The sequence below is a fragment of the Lactuca saligna genome, chromosome 7 (genome assembly GCF_052625555.1).
Source record: "Lactuca saligna cultivar CGN05327 chromosome 7, ASM5262555v1, whole genome shotgun sequence".
NCBI lineage: Eukaryota > Viridiplantae > Streptophyta > Magnoliopsida > Asterales > Asteraceae > Lactuca > Lactuca saligna.
In genome coordinates this window covers 49,987,187-50,002,855 of record NC_136423.1, presented here as the reverse complement: position 1 = coordinate 50,002,855, position 15,669 = coordinate 49,987,187, and positions in this window count along the sequence as shown.

Here is a 15,669-nt window from a genome sequence, read left to right as displayed (position 1 = left end):
CTTTCGACTTAGACATTGTAATGTTTGATTTCACATTGAGATGATATTTAATTACTAGGTAAATATTTTAACATTTTTCTAACTGAGATGATATAAAGAAAAAATGTTAGGTGATAATCATAATTAAAGTTAATTAGATATAGATAAAAATGGTTATGCCAATCAATTTATTTAAAATCGACCAATTTAAGTTATGCTTTATCTAAATGGAACAAATGAGTGATCTTTAAAAATTAAGTTAAATATGAGACGTGTAAAAGTTGTTGAACGGATTATAATCAACCAAATTTTGCATAATTTCATAAGGCATATATATTTTGTGATAATAAAATAACTTTAACAACCATATCTAAGAAAGTAACTATTCTAAAATTTGAAAATTTTGATGCCCATTGAACTATTTCCCATTCTCACTCAACCAAAAAAATCCTCAAAAAAAATTATAAAAAGAAAAAAGAAAAATCAACAAACTCCTTCGATTTGTTCCATCTCACACAAATATTGGTCACGCCATATGTCATAATATAAATGGTTGTCTTTTCTTTTTTTTAACCAAAACTTGTAATATATGAATAGACGTTAATATTTTGAAATAAATAATAAATAAAACAGCATTTATTATTTTTAGGCCTTTATTGATGATATATATATATATATATATATATATATATATATATATATATATATATATATATATATATATATATATGCTTAATTGTTTAGAAAAAAAAGTTCTTTAAAACTTTTGTAATTTTAGAAATTATAAGAAAATGTTTATGTATAAAAATATTTTTTTAATGAAAATTTCAAATAATAATAATATTTTCAGAATAAAAATTAAATTATTTTAAATCACCAGTAAAATAGCATTAACTTATACGGAATCACTCATTTAGCCATGTATTACAAATTTAAAATATGCCTCATTTGGACGAAAAGAATAAAGTTGATCCAAAAAGGCAAAAATAATAATTTAAAGTGGTGAAGTGTCATGTCCAGATAAGTGCTGGGCAGAAAACGTATTTTTGACGCATTAACTTTCGTACCCAAATCATCTGCCACAATTTTTTTTTAACGTTTTAGTCTTTCACTCCTCCAGATTTTCCTTCTTTGCATTTTTGTATGTTAGGAAAAAGTTCACGTTAATGTTCTTTCACAAATTATAATATACTCAATATGGTCCCACATACATATGTCATTCGTGTTTAGTCATACGTTTAATAATCAACAAATAATGATTGTGCACCTTGTTTGTCATACGTCTATTCATGTCCGTTGGAACTTAGGAATAACAGTCGGTGAGCACATGACATTTGTAAGGTATTTTTGATCTTACAACATACATCGACCAACTAGGATACAATAATACAAACAACTAATCATCATTGTTATACTAGACGTCGCACCGCATGTTAGGTTACACTTTACATGATATGTAAAGTGGGTTCGTATTGGATATTAATGTGGATGTTACATGTGTCATGAGTTGCAAATTGTTATCCAATTTTAGATTAAATGCCATGACTTTAATGTTGGAGTTTAATGAGCCCCAACATACAAAGAGTCATATTTCAACATTGTGTCTTGAGTGACATAATCTTAAAAATGTTTAAAACATCCATCAAATGTAGAGTAAAATGTTTTTGCTTTTGTACATTTAAAATTGATAAGTTGTGATATCTTGGTAATAACAAAGATCAACTAAGACTAATTGTATGAAGTGTTTATTTTGATAAGAATTCGTACTAACTCTTGAATATTTGTTTGTCAATGAATGATTCATGACAAGAGAATCTTATATGTCAAGAGGTTAGTATGAATCTTAAAGATCTTGAAAAAGTTTCAAGAACTAATCAAGAATAAAACTTATTGTTTATCACTAGCACACGACTTGAGGTTTGTAACCTATTGTGTTAACATATTCTTATTTCTTTGCTCATTTCAGTTAAAAGTTGAATATGCATGTGAGTTCTATGAGTTCTCAATTGTTTGTATAAGGCAAAGAACCTGGATCAATGAAAGTTTCATTGATCAGTATAGGTGAGCTGCTTAACAACTTGGAAGACATGGTAGACCCTTATGTTGCCAGGTGGCAAGAAATTAAAGATTGAACAAGTTCGGTCCATATGAGTTTGGATTTGTCACAAACCTTGTCTTATGATTATGGTTTGACAAATTCACATGGATAGGAACACATACACCATAAAATCTAAGTGTCATAAGGTTTCTCTCCGCTTCATGAAACTGATTGTGAGGAAACGCTTTCACTAAGTAGATTTTAAGGAGATAGCAACTGTCTTATTTGCATTCTCAAATTTGATTATGATTACGGCATCCCTCTTCATAGTTTGAATTGTGAGCAATGGCAAAAAGGTGTAAACATTTGAGACTTGTTGTAAGTTCTAAATATGCTTAGACACACATGTGAGCTATCTAAGGAAAGGTGTATGAGTTTGAGAAGCCTAGATAAAGTCTTATCGAAGCATCTCGTAACAAAAATCTGAACTTTGGTAATAAAAGTCACTAAGTATTGATTTCTAGAGGTCCAACTGATTTCTGGGTACATGTCAAAGCTAATGGGAGAATAAGTGTTATGCTAATAAGAATATAATTATTATGCTAGTGGGAGCGTAATTATTATGGTAAGTGTTGCAAGTTAGTAATGTTAATTATAGAAAACAAAAGTTTCAAATTGCACAGTTGTAGAGTTTGAAAAGTTGTTTTGCTATAATTAAGGGAGAGGAATTCATACTTCATTTCAAATCTAAAAGCTTAGATTGAGATTTTAATCAAATTTAGTCAAGAACATATATGGATGTTATGTTGAAATGGTTCAATATAAGGAAATTCTATATGTGGAAATATTGTAGCAAGAGACTGGTAAAGTATCACGTTTTTATGTGGAACATTATGAATCGTATCCCATATGCTTCGGGTATAGGATCGATTGCATATGCTATAATATTTAAGTGTTCCATTTTTCCAAATGCCTAGGGCATTAAGAGGGAAAAGGACTAGAACTGGATATGACTAAAATGATTAAGCAATTGTTGAGGACAATCTGAGATTTACCAAAGATTGATTGCTCGTTGACAGTTGGGAGTATAGTGTAAATTTTGGAAGGACCATACTGACATATTCTGAAAAGAGGCAACTCTTGTTCAAAAGTGATAGTCAAAATGGGAATATGGAAATGTTTTCATAGGTGGAAGTTATTCATTAAATCTGAGTAAGATTAGAAAGCTTAATCCAAGAAGGATGTTCAAAGAAATATACTTTGAATGTGAGACTTCGTTTCCATGGAATTGCTCTCCATTGGAATACTTTGTAATGTTTGTTGCAAAATCTCTATAAGCTTTGTGCATAGTCATTACAAGAGGATCATTGCATATAAGTTTAGAATCTAACAGATTACAGTAAATGGAAAGAATTGGTATTCGTACATTTATGGTAAAAATTTGGAATTGTAAAATGAGTTTCATTGAAGATGTTTTCAGTTGATCTATTTCACAAAGTAAGGACCATAGATAAACATCGTGTGCATGCTTGGAGCATGGGACACCTATTGTTTTAATTCAAGTATTAAGTTGATTAGTTGAAACATTATACAATGAATAATGTGTAATCAATATGGTGATAAAATAAAAGGTGTTTTATTTATATTCATAAGTTTTGAGACCATATTGGATTCAATTATTCTTGTGTTTCATTTTGCATGTTTTGACATCCCGAATAATAAGATTATTCAAACCATCTACAGTCGATCATACTTTTGAAGTAGGTATTGAAGCTATACTATCATGAATGGGTCTGTAGATTGTCTAAATGCGTTTAGACATTGCACAAGTTTGCTATAGTATTCATGAGTACTCATGTAATAAGATTTGAGTATTGGATTCAACCCATGCTCATTTGAATAACTTCATGGATTTTATCATGAGTGATTGTGAGACGATAATATCTTATATTCTTGAAACCAAGACATGTGAGTTGTAATTTACAAGTCGGTTGCACATTGACATATGTAAATGCACCAGTAACTTGGTGTTATAAAACATATTGTTGTGTGTGATTTAATGAGTAAGTACAAGCAAGCATATGATTCGAAGTTTATCTGTTCCTTTTACCCTTAGAGGGATAAAAGCGATATATGTGGGCCCCTTGATAATTGAGTGATGTCAACCCCAAGTGCTTGGCCAAGCCTCGATTGATTTGATTTGTTCAATTAGTCGGTTGTCATAAATCGGAAATTAGGAAACAAGATATGGATAAAGAGAATGATTATAATCCATGTTTCATGTATATATGATATCTAGAATGGAGGAATATATGATCCCTTATCTAATGGACTTGTCATTGACTAGGTCAGAGTTCGACAGGGACCATTAAGAGTTACGATTGTTAGTCGGGATTTTGCTATCATACTTGAAATAATAGTTATTTGACTTATCCAAGTGGAAGAATGTTGGATTAGGTGTCTAAGCCCATAACTATAATTGGTATGTACTTGACCCGAGAGTAGCATCGTCCATTTCGGGTTACATATCACCAGAACAATTTGATAGGATGGATACTTGTGTAAGAGGTTACTTATGATTTATTAATATATTATAAGTTCTAATATATTAATATGAAATCATATTATTTAATTAGTATTGATTGAGAATTAATTTGGAATTAATTTGGAATTAATTATGTGATCAAAAGAGACTAATTAAATATATGAGGATTGATTTGGTAAATCAATGATTCTTATAGTGTGGGCCAATTGTTATTTAGGATGGGCTAAACCAATATGGTAGTCCATGGATAGTCCATGGAGGTTTAACCCATGGAGCCTAAGTAATATGAAAGGTCATGGGCATTAGGGTTTGCATGGATGTAACCCTATACCTTGCCACACTATACAAGGACTCCCTTAGCACCCAAAATCGGCCACTAGAGTTCTTGGAGTTCATTAGAGCCAATTTTGGAGCTAGCAACATCTCTCTCAAGTTCTCCTTTGTCCTAGGTGTGTTGTAAACCGTTTGAGGCATCACACTTGGGGTGCTAAGTTCTTAAAGGCCAAATACAACAAGTTCTACAAGCTACATAAAGAGGTAAAGTCCTAACTAGTATCTTATATTGTTTATGTCAATTGTATGCTAGTTGTAGGCTTAATGCTTTGGAAACAATATTGCATGTATAATTAGAGAAAACATAGATCCAAAGAATTTAGGGTTGTATGTGCACCATATGATGTTGTATTATACTAAAACCCAACAACAAGGAACAAAGATGGCTGCATCGGTTGTTCATAACAGCAAGTCGGCGGCGGTTGGGGAGGCTACACATGGTGGTGATTGAAGAGAATGTATTAGGGTTAGGCTTATATCAAAAAGATGAGGGGAAGGGATACATGGGTTAATCTCGTGTCTCATTTCAAACATTTGTCCATTATTCCAAGATTAGTCCCTCCTCCCAAGATCTTTTTCAATTTAACTCTCAAACTTACCAAACGCCCCCTGCTATCAGAAATCTTTATAGAATGACACCAAAAATTACACTTAACCCCAAAATTCCAAAAATTATCCAATTTAACTCCCATGGCTAACATCCATAAATTATTATGGATTTTAGGGCTACAATAAAATAATATAAAATTATCATTTACATCTCGAGGTTTTAGGGTTTATTATTTAATTACTTAATCTCAAACAGAATGTTACAACTCTCCCCCACCTAAATTAGATTTTGTCCTCAAAATAATTTCGTACCACTCCTGACACGCCAAACAAGCCACAACCCCGAGTATACCACCCTCTTACCAATACGACCAACACCAACCCTCGGAGGGCTCTCCATCCAGTAGATGAATGAATTTCTTGCAACATGATCACATTTACTAAATCTAAAATCTGAAGTCTAGAGATGGTTTGTCTCCCTGACAGACCACCCACACTGAATCATTGTCGAATTCATTGCACTTATCTCCCAACTGGCTACTCAACTTCTGATAACTTGAGGTTCCCACTAGAAAATAGAGTCACAGACCAAATTTCCCTGCATACACTTATACTTGACAGAAAGCTCATATAATCCTTCGAGTAGAAGACTTATCTCTACAACGATTTGGACTCAAACAAGAGTTGCGCAATAGGGTCAAATCAAGTATTCTGAGATTATTTAATCATGTTGTAAGAGGCTTGGCACCTCCCAGCCCACAAGCTACTCCCCATAAGGATCCCAAATCATTACTACTACTTGGAACATCGCACCGCCTCCTAGCTGTTTTCCTTGGCAATTGAGGCCTCCCTAGATCCAACTTGTCTACCCACATTTGGAATACTAGATTCATGTCCGGTTGCTGAGCCAACGAGCAATCGCCCCATGCGACCACTGAAGACAACTTCGACTAGCAATAACTACCCTAGTTATATCGCCACTCATGGCTCCATCAATCCTTCTGGTCCATCCGATCATAGTAGCCTGACAACCTGTCGCCACCGAGTCTAATGCGAAAAGTGAATGCTACCAGAATAATTATAGTCTTACATCATGCCCGGTCTCCAACAACCTACCATTTCCTGATTCCAATCATGTTGTGGTCTACCCACAATCTTGCGAACTGGCCCAACCTGGCCTAATCATCTGAAAGAATACGTGAATGCTACGGGTCATCCCGCAGTCTTACAACACTTCCCACACTGTTTGGCCGCTAGTGAATGCTACAGCTACTCTGTAGTCTTAGAACACTTCCCATACTATCTAACTACTAGTGAATGTTACGGCTCCCCCGTAGTCTTACAACACTTTTACCCTAACTGACTACTAGTGAATGCTACGTCTCCCCCGTATTCTTACCTCACTTTCACCCCAACTCTATTACAGCCCAATGTCTTACCCCAATCTATCAATTCAAAAACACTTAGAGTTGAGCACATACTCGACCGAACAACCCAGGCTGAACTCGAGCTATAGCTGGGACCCCTACCTGGTTCCCCGAAGCCTACTATCAATCAACAAGAGAACGCACTCTCAATGCTGGTAAGTTTCCCGTACTTCCAAATCATACAATCCTCAATCCCAACAACCGATTGGGCCGTCTTTCTCCACGATGAGGATACGAAACCTATCCCAGTTTCAAAACCGCTCCTGCTTCTGAATCTCGGGATGATTCTCCCCCACTTTGAATCAACTAAATTCTCAAGGCACACGAGAGTTGAAGGATTCTCAATCATTCTTACCTTACATTGATCGACCCAATGACAACTAGCACTTACCAACTAGTGCTCCATCACTAGCCAATCCCCCAGAGACCACACAACTTCTAAAGACTAGATGAACATTTCTCGAATTCCAGCGAAACCGATAGACCCAGATGCTTGAAATGATACCACACTGAAATCTTGAAGACCAAAAGACAGATGCTCTAACCAATACCTCAGCAACGAGCCACTTCCCTTGGCGCTTTCGTCATCCAATCAATAACAGTTACTAAAACCACCAAATTCTGACGATGCTGAATAACCATCATGCGGAACCCTGTTCGCAGACTTTCCACATAATACCCATGAATCGATCTTGAGCATATACCAATATAATATTGAACGCTCCCAACCCACAAATAGGGAAATAACTTTTGCTAACAACTAATAATTTAGGGCATGCAAATGGCATATGACATCACTTGAAGATATAACCCAAACACAAGCAGGGAAACCAACCCAAAGATACACTTACCCAAATCCACCCTTGGAACAAAAAACCCCCATTGTGCAGTTTCCCGCAAGTGTTGCACTGAATCCAGCCCTGCTGGCCTCTCAAGGTGCTGGCCTACCCCTTCGGTCCTTTCAACTGGTACCTCGCCTAGCATATCAGGGTGCTGGCCTACCCCTTCGGACCTTTTGACCGGTACCGAGGACTATTTCACCCCTTACTTCTACCACATAGCATACTAGCTCATAAACATATAATCATATACTTCCTAACTTATCAGGATGTTGCCAAACCCCTTCGGCCTATCGATCGATACTAGGGTCTATCTTACCCCTTCTACCACTATCACAGAACATCATAGCACGCTAGCACATAAAGCATACCAGATAGTGACATACCAGATAATTATCAAAAAGACAATCATCTTTACTATAGGTCTTACAAGTGGGCCGACATTGGTGCCTTCAACCCACTTCTACTGGAAGGTAACTCACCTCACACTGTTAAAGTCTTGTGCACAAAACTCTAGCTGTTGGATGATAGATTCCCGAACTGTCAACATCAAAATAACACCCAATTAATAATTGGGTTCCAATACATAACCATAAGTCCATGCTTGGGACAAAAGACTACTTTACCCCCATCTTAGCTTGATTCAAGCTCAGAGCCCATTCCAAATGCCTAAAAGTCCAACTATGATACAAAGCCCAACATATGGCCCAATTTTCCAAATTGGGCCCAAACCTCTACATGGTCTTACGCTAAGGCCCAACCATTTATTCCAATCCAAAAATTTGGCATTCCATTGGTCCAATATCTCATAATCATCAAGGCCCAATTATGGCCCACATATGGCCTAATTTTCCAAATTGGGCCCAAACCCTCACATGGGCCTTACCCTAAAGCCCATTCAAATATTATAGTACATATGCTTATTCTTGGATGACCTATCAATAGCCCAATAGAGTGACCCAACTCAAGGCCCAAGTAAAATTAGGGTTTTCACATAAAATGAAGATTAGGGTTAAGTGTTTCTTACTTAACCCATTAAGGACTTAATCTGTTAAGTCCATCACTCTATTAGGTCAACTTACAATATGGTCGGGTTAATTCATGATTCCAGTCCAATGGTCCAAACTTGCGGGTCCCGACAATTCCAAATTAACTTATATAAAATTAGGGTTTTCTAAACCCAAATTAGGGTTTCCAATCCAGTCACATCCCAACTAGTCCATTCATCAAGCTTTTAGGTTAATTAACTGTTAATTAAGTCGGGCACCACCCACTACCACCTCGGGTAGTGGTGGTCAATGGCGGCTCACGGCGACGGCCACCACCTCACGGTGGTGGTGACAAATTTCCTTAATTATTTCGATCAAAATACAATATTACAACAAAATATCCACATGAATGCACACACACAAATAAAATATACACACACCCAGCCACCCTTGTGGTGGCAGGCGGTGGTTGGAGGTGGCAGCCACCACCTCACGGTGGTGGTGGTGGGTTTTCTTTGGGTTTTCCGTCCAATTAATGTACATACAACGTTATACCAACAACACACACCTAAAAAACACAGTAAAACATGCACACAACCACACTTGTGGTGGCTGGCGTTGGTAGAGAGAGGCAGCCACGACCTCACGGTGGTGGTAGTGGGCAGTGACGGACGTGGCTGTGGTGCAACACCGAAATGATGGAGAAGAAAGGATGAAGCAAACGATAGCAGAAGCAGCGTCAAAAGGCAGAGGAAGATGATGACGGACAACAAGTGGCAGCAGATGTTCGAAGCTTTGTCGGCGGTATTCAATGGCTTCTTCTCGATGGCCCTCGTTGTCGCCGACAGTATGAGATCAACGGTGGTTGCGACGTCGACAACAAGGGGTAGCAGTGTCGGCTGGAGATAGGGATTATGAGGATGACAGCTGGAAGATGGGAGGTATTAGGGTGGTGGCTGATTAAGGTTTGTAGGGTTAGGGTTTCGGGAGGGTTATATACCCGACACCATTCTAAAATTTTTGTCATAATGACAACAATGGTCCCTCCGTGCTGAAATAATTTCGAAACAACTCCCATATTTACCCATTATACCCCTGCTCCTATTATTCTTTTTCATAATAAGTCCAACAGTTACGAAACAGCCCCTCATCTACAAATTATTCTCAAATGAAGTCCATATGTTACCATTCGGCCCCTTAGTTGTAGCACCCAATTCTTGGTATGTATCTCATTCAAGTTTTTTTTTTCACATTTTGGCATGGACTCGGCGAGTTGAAGGTCCAACTCATCGAGTATAAGCGAGTTGGACCCGGGGGATAAGTAGCAGACTCGTCGAGTCGGCAGCAAGACTCGGCGAGTAGATCCGCTCTGAGCAAAAACCTAGTATGAGGGTTTGCACCCTATTTAAACGACCTTATACATCCTCCATCACCCCTTTATGCTCCTAGAACACTCCATACAGAACCCTAATCGTGTTGTGAAGATATAAAGGCTTTTTGGTGATTCCTGGTGGTTTGTGGTAGCTAGAAGGAAGGAAAAGCTTGAGGAACCAAGAGGTTGGCCAGAGGAGTCAAGCTTGTGCATCTTCTACAGTTCTTGGAAGTTATAAAGTCGACACCTTGCTTTTTCTTGCATTAGATCCCTTTTTGGGGAGATTTAGGGCTTTTATAAGCCATTCTTGGTGACCAAAACCATGATTGTAAGCATGGTTGGGGGTTGAGTCTTTAGATCCAGGCTCCTTAAGGAGTTAGAAGGCAAAAGGGACTGCCTTTGCACCCATGGAAAGCCCCATGCAATTCAAGAGCTTCTTTTAGGACCAGTTTAGCTCAAAGTCGCATGCATGCACGTAAAGTTCGTAACTTTACATGCTAGATCGATCTGAGGAGCCTAGATCTATCATTTGGACAAGTGTTGTACATTAGAAATCGGGAAATAAGACTTGGACAACCTCGACTCGGCGAGTTGTTCTTGGGACTCAGCGAGTCTGAGGCTTGACTCCCCTTTTCTGTTAGGGTTCAAAGGAACCCAGTTGAGTGTTAGAAGCGTTTTAGAGGGTCCAAGGGAGTGACCCAACGTTTTGGACTTAGCCATAGACCTAGAGTTCATAGGACTCGATGAGTACATGAGCAGACTCCCAGCAAATGAATATGAACTCGACGAGTTGTTCATACAACTCGGCGAGTCAAGGTCAGGACTTGTTCAATAGTTGAAGGTGAACTCGACAAGTTGTTCATACAACTCGGTGAGTCGGACGAAAGATCATTCGAGGTTCGTAAAGAAGGAGAACTCATCAATTCATTACTAAACTCAACGAGTAGAAGCGTGAATGAGGGCAGTTGAAAGGATAGGGACTCGACGAGTTGGCGGCCCAACTCGACGAGTCAGGTCAACTGAAAGTTGACTTTGACTTTGACTTGGTCAGTGGTAAAATAATCATTACCCTAAGAGTAGTTATCAGTGTCTGTTTAATTTTTTTTATGGATTTATAGCTGGAGGATCACCGGAACAGCAGTCAGACATCTGCAGATTAGCTTTTCAGCAGTCAGCCTTACGAGGTGAGTTACCTTCCAGTAGCGGTGTGTCTAAGGCACCAAGGCCAGCCCACCAGTAGGAGTCGTATGTTAGATGATTTTCTTTGTGATATTCATCTAGGTTTGCTACTATCTGATATGTTAGGTGCTAGTATGATATGATATTATATGCTAGTAGCAGTAGGGGAGACTGTCCCCAAGATTTTTGGTCGATAGGGCCAAAGGGGGTAGTTATACCCAGTCATACCAAATAGAATATGATTACGTGTTACATGTTATGTGGTAGTAGTAGAGGGGTGAAATAGTCCCCAGTATCCGGTCGAGAGGACCGAAGGGGAGGCCAGCACCCAGATATGCTAGACAATATCCGGTCAAGAGGACCAAAGGGGAGGCCAGCAACCAGATATGTTAGGCAGTATTCGATCGAGAAGACCGAAGGGGTAGGCCGGGCACCTAGATATGTCTGACCGTATATGCATGTTATGCGATTATATGGTATGTGGTACGTTGGGGGAAGTCACTAAGCTCCATGCTTACAGTTTTTAGTTTTGTTTCAGGTACCTCTTCAGCGAAGGGGAAGGAGCTGGCACGGTAGCTGCACATCATACACACGTACACTTGGATTTTCTCATTATGAGATTCTCGGGATTGTACTCTGACATTTTTACGTTTATGATTTGGTTTCAGACATGAGATATTAGCTTTATGAAATGATATGTTTTCGCTATGTTTTCTTATGGAAGTTTTATAACTCAATTAAATATAATAAGAAATGAAAATGAAATTTTTGGACTTGAAAATTGGGATGTTACATTAGCCTCCAAAATCTCTTCAAATTAAGTCCCAAAAATTTACCAAGTAATCCCTACCTTCATAAATATTTAAAAAAACCAATCTGAAACTTACACTTTTAACCCCTAACTTCTAAATTATGACAATTATCTCCTCAAAACCAACACCTTGCTATATAATTTTTGATTTTTGGGTACTATTGATTCATTAATTTGTCTATTTATTTATTTAATAAACGGGGTGTTACACATACAATCAGGCATAACCTAAACAGGCCACCCCACCATTGGCTAATCAGTTCTAGCATGCAAATCTACAAGCTCATACAAGCATACAAGGCATCTCTCCTAGATCCTTAGCTCTAATCTAGCATGAAAATCATATCATATAATCATAACAAACATGTATTGGTATTTTAGGAACCACTTGCTTGAGCCTAGCCGATTGCACGCATCACACCCCTTTCTTAACTAGAAATTCTCTTTTAGTTAAATGTTTATTTTATAAAAAATTTCACTAAACCCTCAGTTCGAGTTTAGGCACACCTGAGAGTATGCCCGAATCCCTCAAACCAAGGCTCTAATACCAACTTGTAACATCCCAAAAATCCATGGTAAAATTTTCATTTTTCATTATAGTCAAACACAGATGTTACTTAATCCAACCATTCAAAAAAATTGCTTAGTTAAAACATTTATCAGAGTTACATCCCAAAATCACATAATGCGGAAAACATAGGTATGTACAATGCGATCAAGTCGGGCCCTTCATTTCCAAACCGATGATATCTAAAACCAAAACCAAAACTGTAAGAACGAAGCTTGGTGAGTTCCCCATGACATACCCCATACAATCCACATAATTACATAAACTATATCAACCATATAAGCCACATAAGCCATGCATACAAACATATAAGGATGTCATGTAAACCCTCCAAGGTATTAAACTGGGCGCCACTAGAATCCCCACTTGGTCTTAACCCACTGCCATGGGAACCCCCACATGGTCTTAAGTAACTTCCTTGGGAACCCCCGCATTGTCTTAGCTATCTGCCATGGAAATCTCCACATGGTTTTAGCTTTCTGCCATGGGAACTCCCACATGGTCTTAACTAACTGCCATGGGAACCCCCACATGGTCTTCATATATATACATTACACATTGATAGCCCAATCGCAATAAACACTGTAGCCAAATAAACTAACTGCCATAGGAACCCCCACACGGTCTTAACTAACTGTCATGGGAACCCCTACATGGTCTACATATAAATACATAACATATTGATAACACATTCACAAGTAACCATTACACGCAAGAGTCACGAAGAAAACTAGCATACCAAATATAACTAACTGACATAGGAACCCTCACACAGTCTTGAATAACTGCAATGGGAACGCCCAAATGGTCTTCACATAAATACCTAAAACATCGATAGCTCACATGCAATAAACATCCCAACTAAATAACATGGGTCGGCCTTGGTGCCTTAAACCCATTGTGTGACATCCCCATTTTCATGGTCAGAAAAGACCGATTTTTGTTTATGATTTATAAAAATCAGAGTACCTCTTTTAATAAAAATGTTGTGGAATTTGTTCCCAGAAACACATGATAAATACATTATCAAAGCATTTCTGAATAAATGTATTTTTATCCATTTTATAACATTTGGGAAGTCATCATCAATACAGAAACATAAGCATAAACAGAACTTACATTCATTTACACTAGTGATCTACATCTCTTTTAAATCCCTCAGTATAAAGTAGCTTCATATCGACACTTGTGATATAATTAAGCTTGAGTGGGTCAGGTTGGGAAACCTGGTGAGTACATAGGGTTTTCAACCCACAATAATATAATTATTATGTTAAACATCAAACAATCAACCCAATTACCCATCCCCATTATCTTCTTTACTCTTAAGGATCTACCCTAAGATTCAGTTATTCCTCGTTCATTCATTCCTAAGAAGTATCTTAAGGAATCGACACAAAGTCTGTATAGTCGCTAGGGTTTATCTCGTTTATTGACAGTATCGTTTTCGAGATTCCACTCGTAATACCTGTCAATGGGTTTTTAGAGTACACCGGGTGAACACATCGTTCACAACACCTACAGGTTATGAGCATGCTAGTGTTCCACTAGACTATCTAGAATAGTCCGTAATTATCATCCATACTCTGCTAGATGACGGGGTCATCGCTTGGGTAATTGTTTGGCTTATCGTTTGGCTCATCTTTTTGGGTCATCATTTTGGCTCATCGCTTTGGCTCATCGTTTTGGCTCATCGCTTAAGCCATCGCTTTACACCATATTTTATCACTCATATATTATCACTCATCATTAATCTCATCTTTCATCGCTCATCATTTATCTTATCTTTCATCGCTCATAATTTATCTCACCTCTAATCTACCCATGTTTTACCCAACACATATACAGTTTATGTAGCACCTGGTTTCTGTAGATATAAAATACATATACAGTTTATGTAGCACCTGGTTTCTGGTATGTAGATCTTATTCGAACATTTCCTATTTTAGCCTTGGACTCGGCGAGTCATAGGTCCGACTCGCCAAGTAGAGACGCGACCCAGGTCACGTTTTAAGTTGGCGACTCGGCGAGTCCATATCCTGGACTCGGCGAGTCACCGCTGTTGGATGAAACCCTAAGTTTCAGGGGTTTGCACCCTATTTAAACGACTTAACTGCCCCAAGCCATCCCCCATTCACCCTTAGAGCCCTGTATACCTCGTCCTAAGCCGTTCCTTGAGAGTTTGAGACTTTTGTGGGTGTTTTTGAAGGTTTTGAAGGAGGAAAGAAGTAGATCCATAAGAAGGAAAGCCAACCAAGCAACTATTGTGTTCTTCCAGCAGTTCCTTTGAGGTATAACCCGTTTTCCCCATGATTCTAGGCTTAAAACTTCATTTGGGTCTTTCTTGGTCAAATCCCCAAGCTTGTATGTGCATTATATGTCATAATAAGATGTTTGGCCTCTGGATCTAGGCAAGATTGAGCTCCAGGAGCTCAGATCTGTTAGCTTTATGGCCCCATGTTGCTTGTTAGCCCTAGATCTACCCCTTTTAAGGCATTTTGAGCCCTAAAATCCATATTGGTGAATATCCACACGTAAAGTTGGAAACTTTAAGTGTGATTTGTATCCTAGAAGTCCAGATCTATGAATGGCATGGACTGAAATCGAGCAAATCAGTGTATTTGGTGGATGCATGGCAGCGACTCGGCGAGTCGTATAGGTGACTCGGCGAGTCTGGTCGCAAGTCACCGAATTGGTCCCTTTATGATGTATCGAGTTGAGCCGTGAGTCACAGGGGGTGACTCGGTGAGTTGGGAGCTGAACTCACCCATGTTGGGACTCGGCGAGTCAATGCCCTGACTCGGCGAGTCCAAGGCAATCTTCATAGATCAAGAACAGACTCGGCGAGTTGTTCATACAACTCGGCGAGTCTTAGCATTAGTGTTCTTCGGATGAAGATGAACTCGACGAGTTGTTCATACAACTCGGCGAGTAGGATGAAGGAGTTGAATGTCAGTTTAGAAGATGAACTCGTCGATTCATAGCCTAACTCGATGAGTAGAATCAGGGACCCAGGACAATTGTCTGGACAGGGACTCGG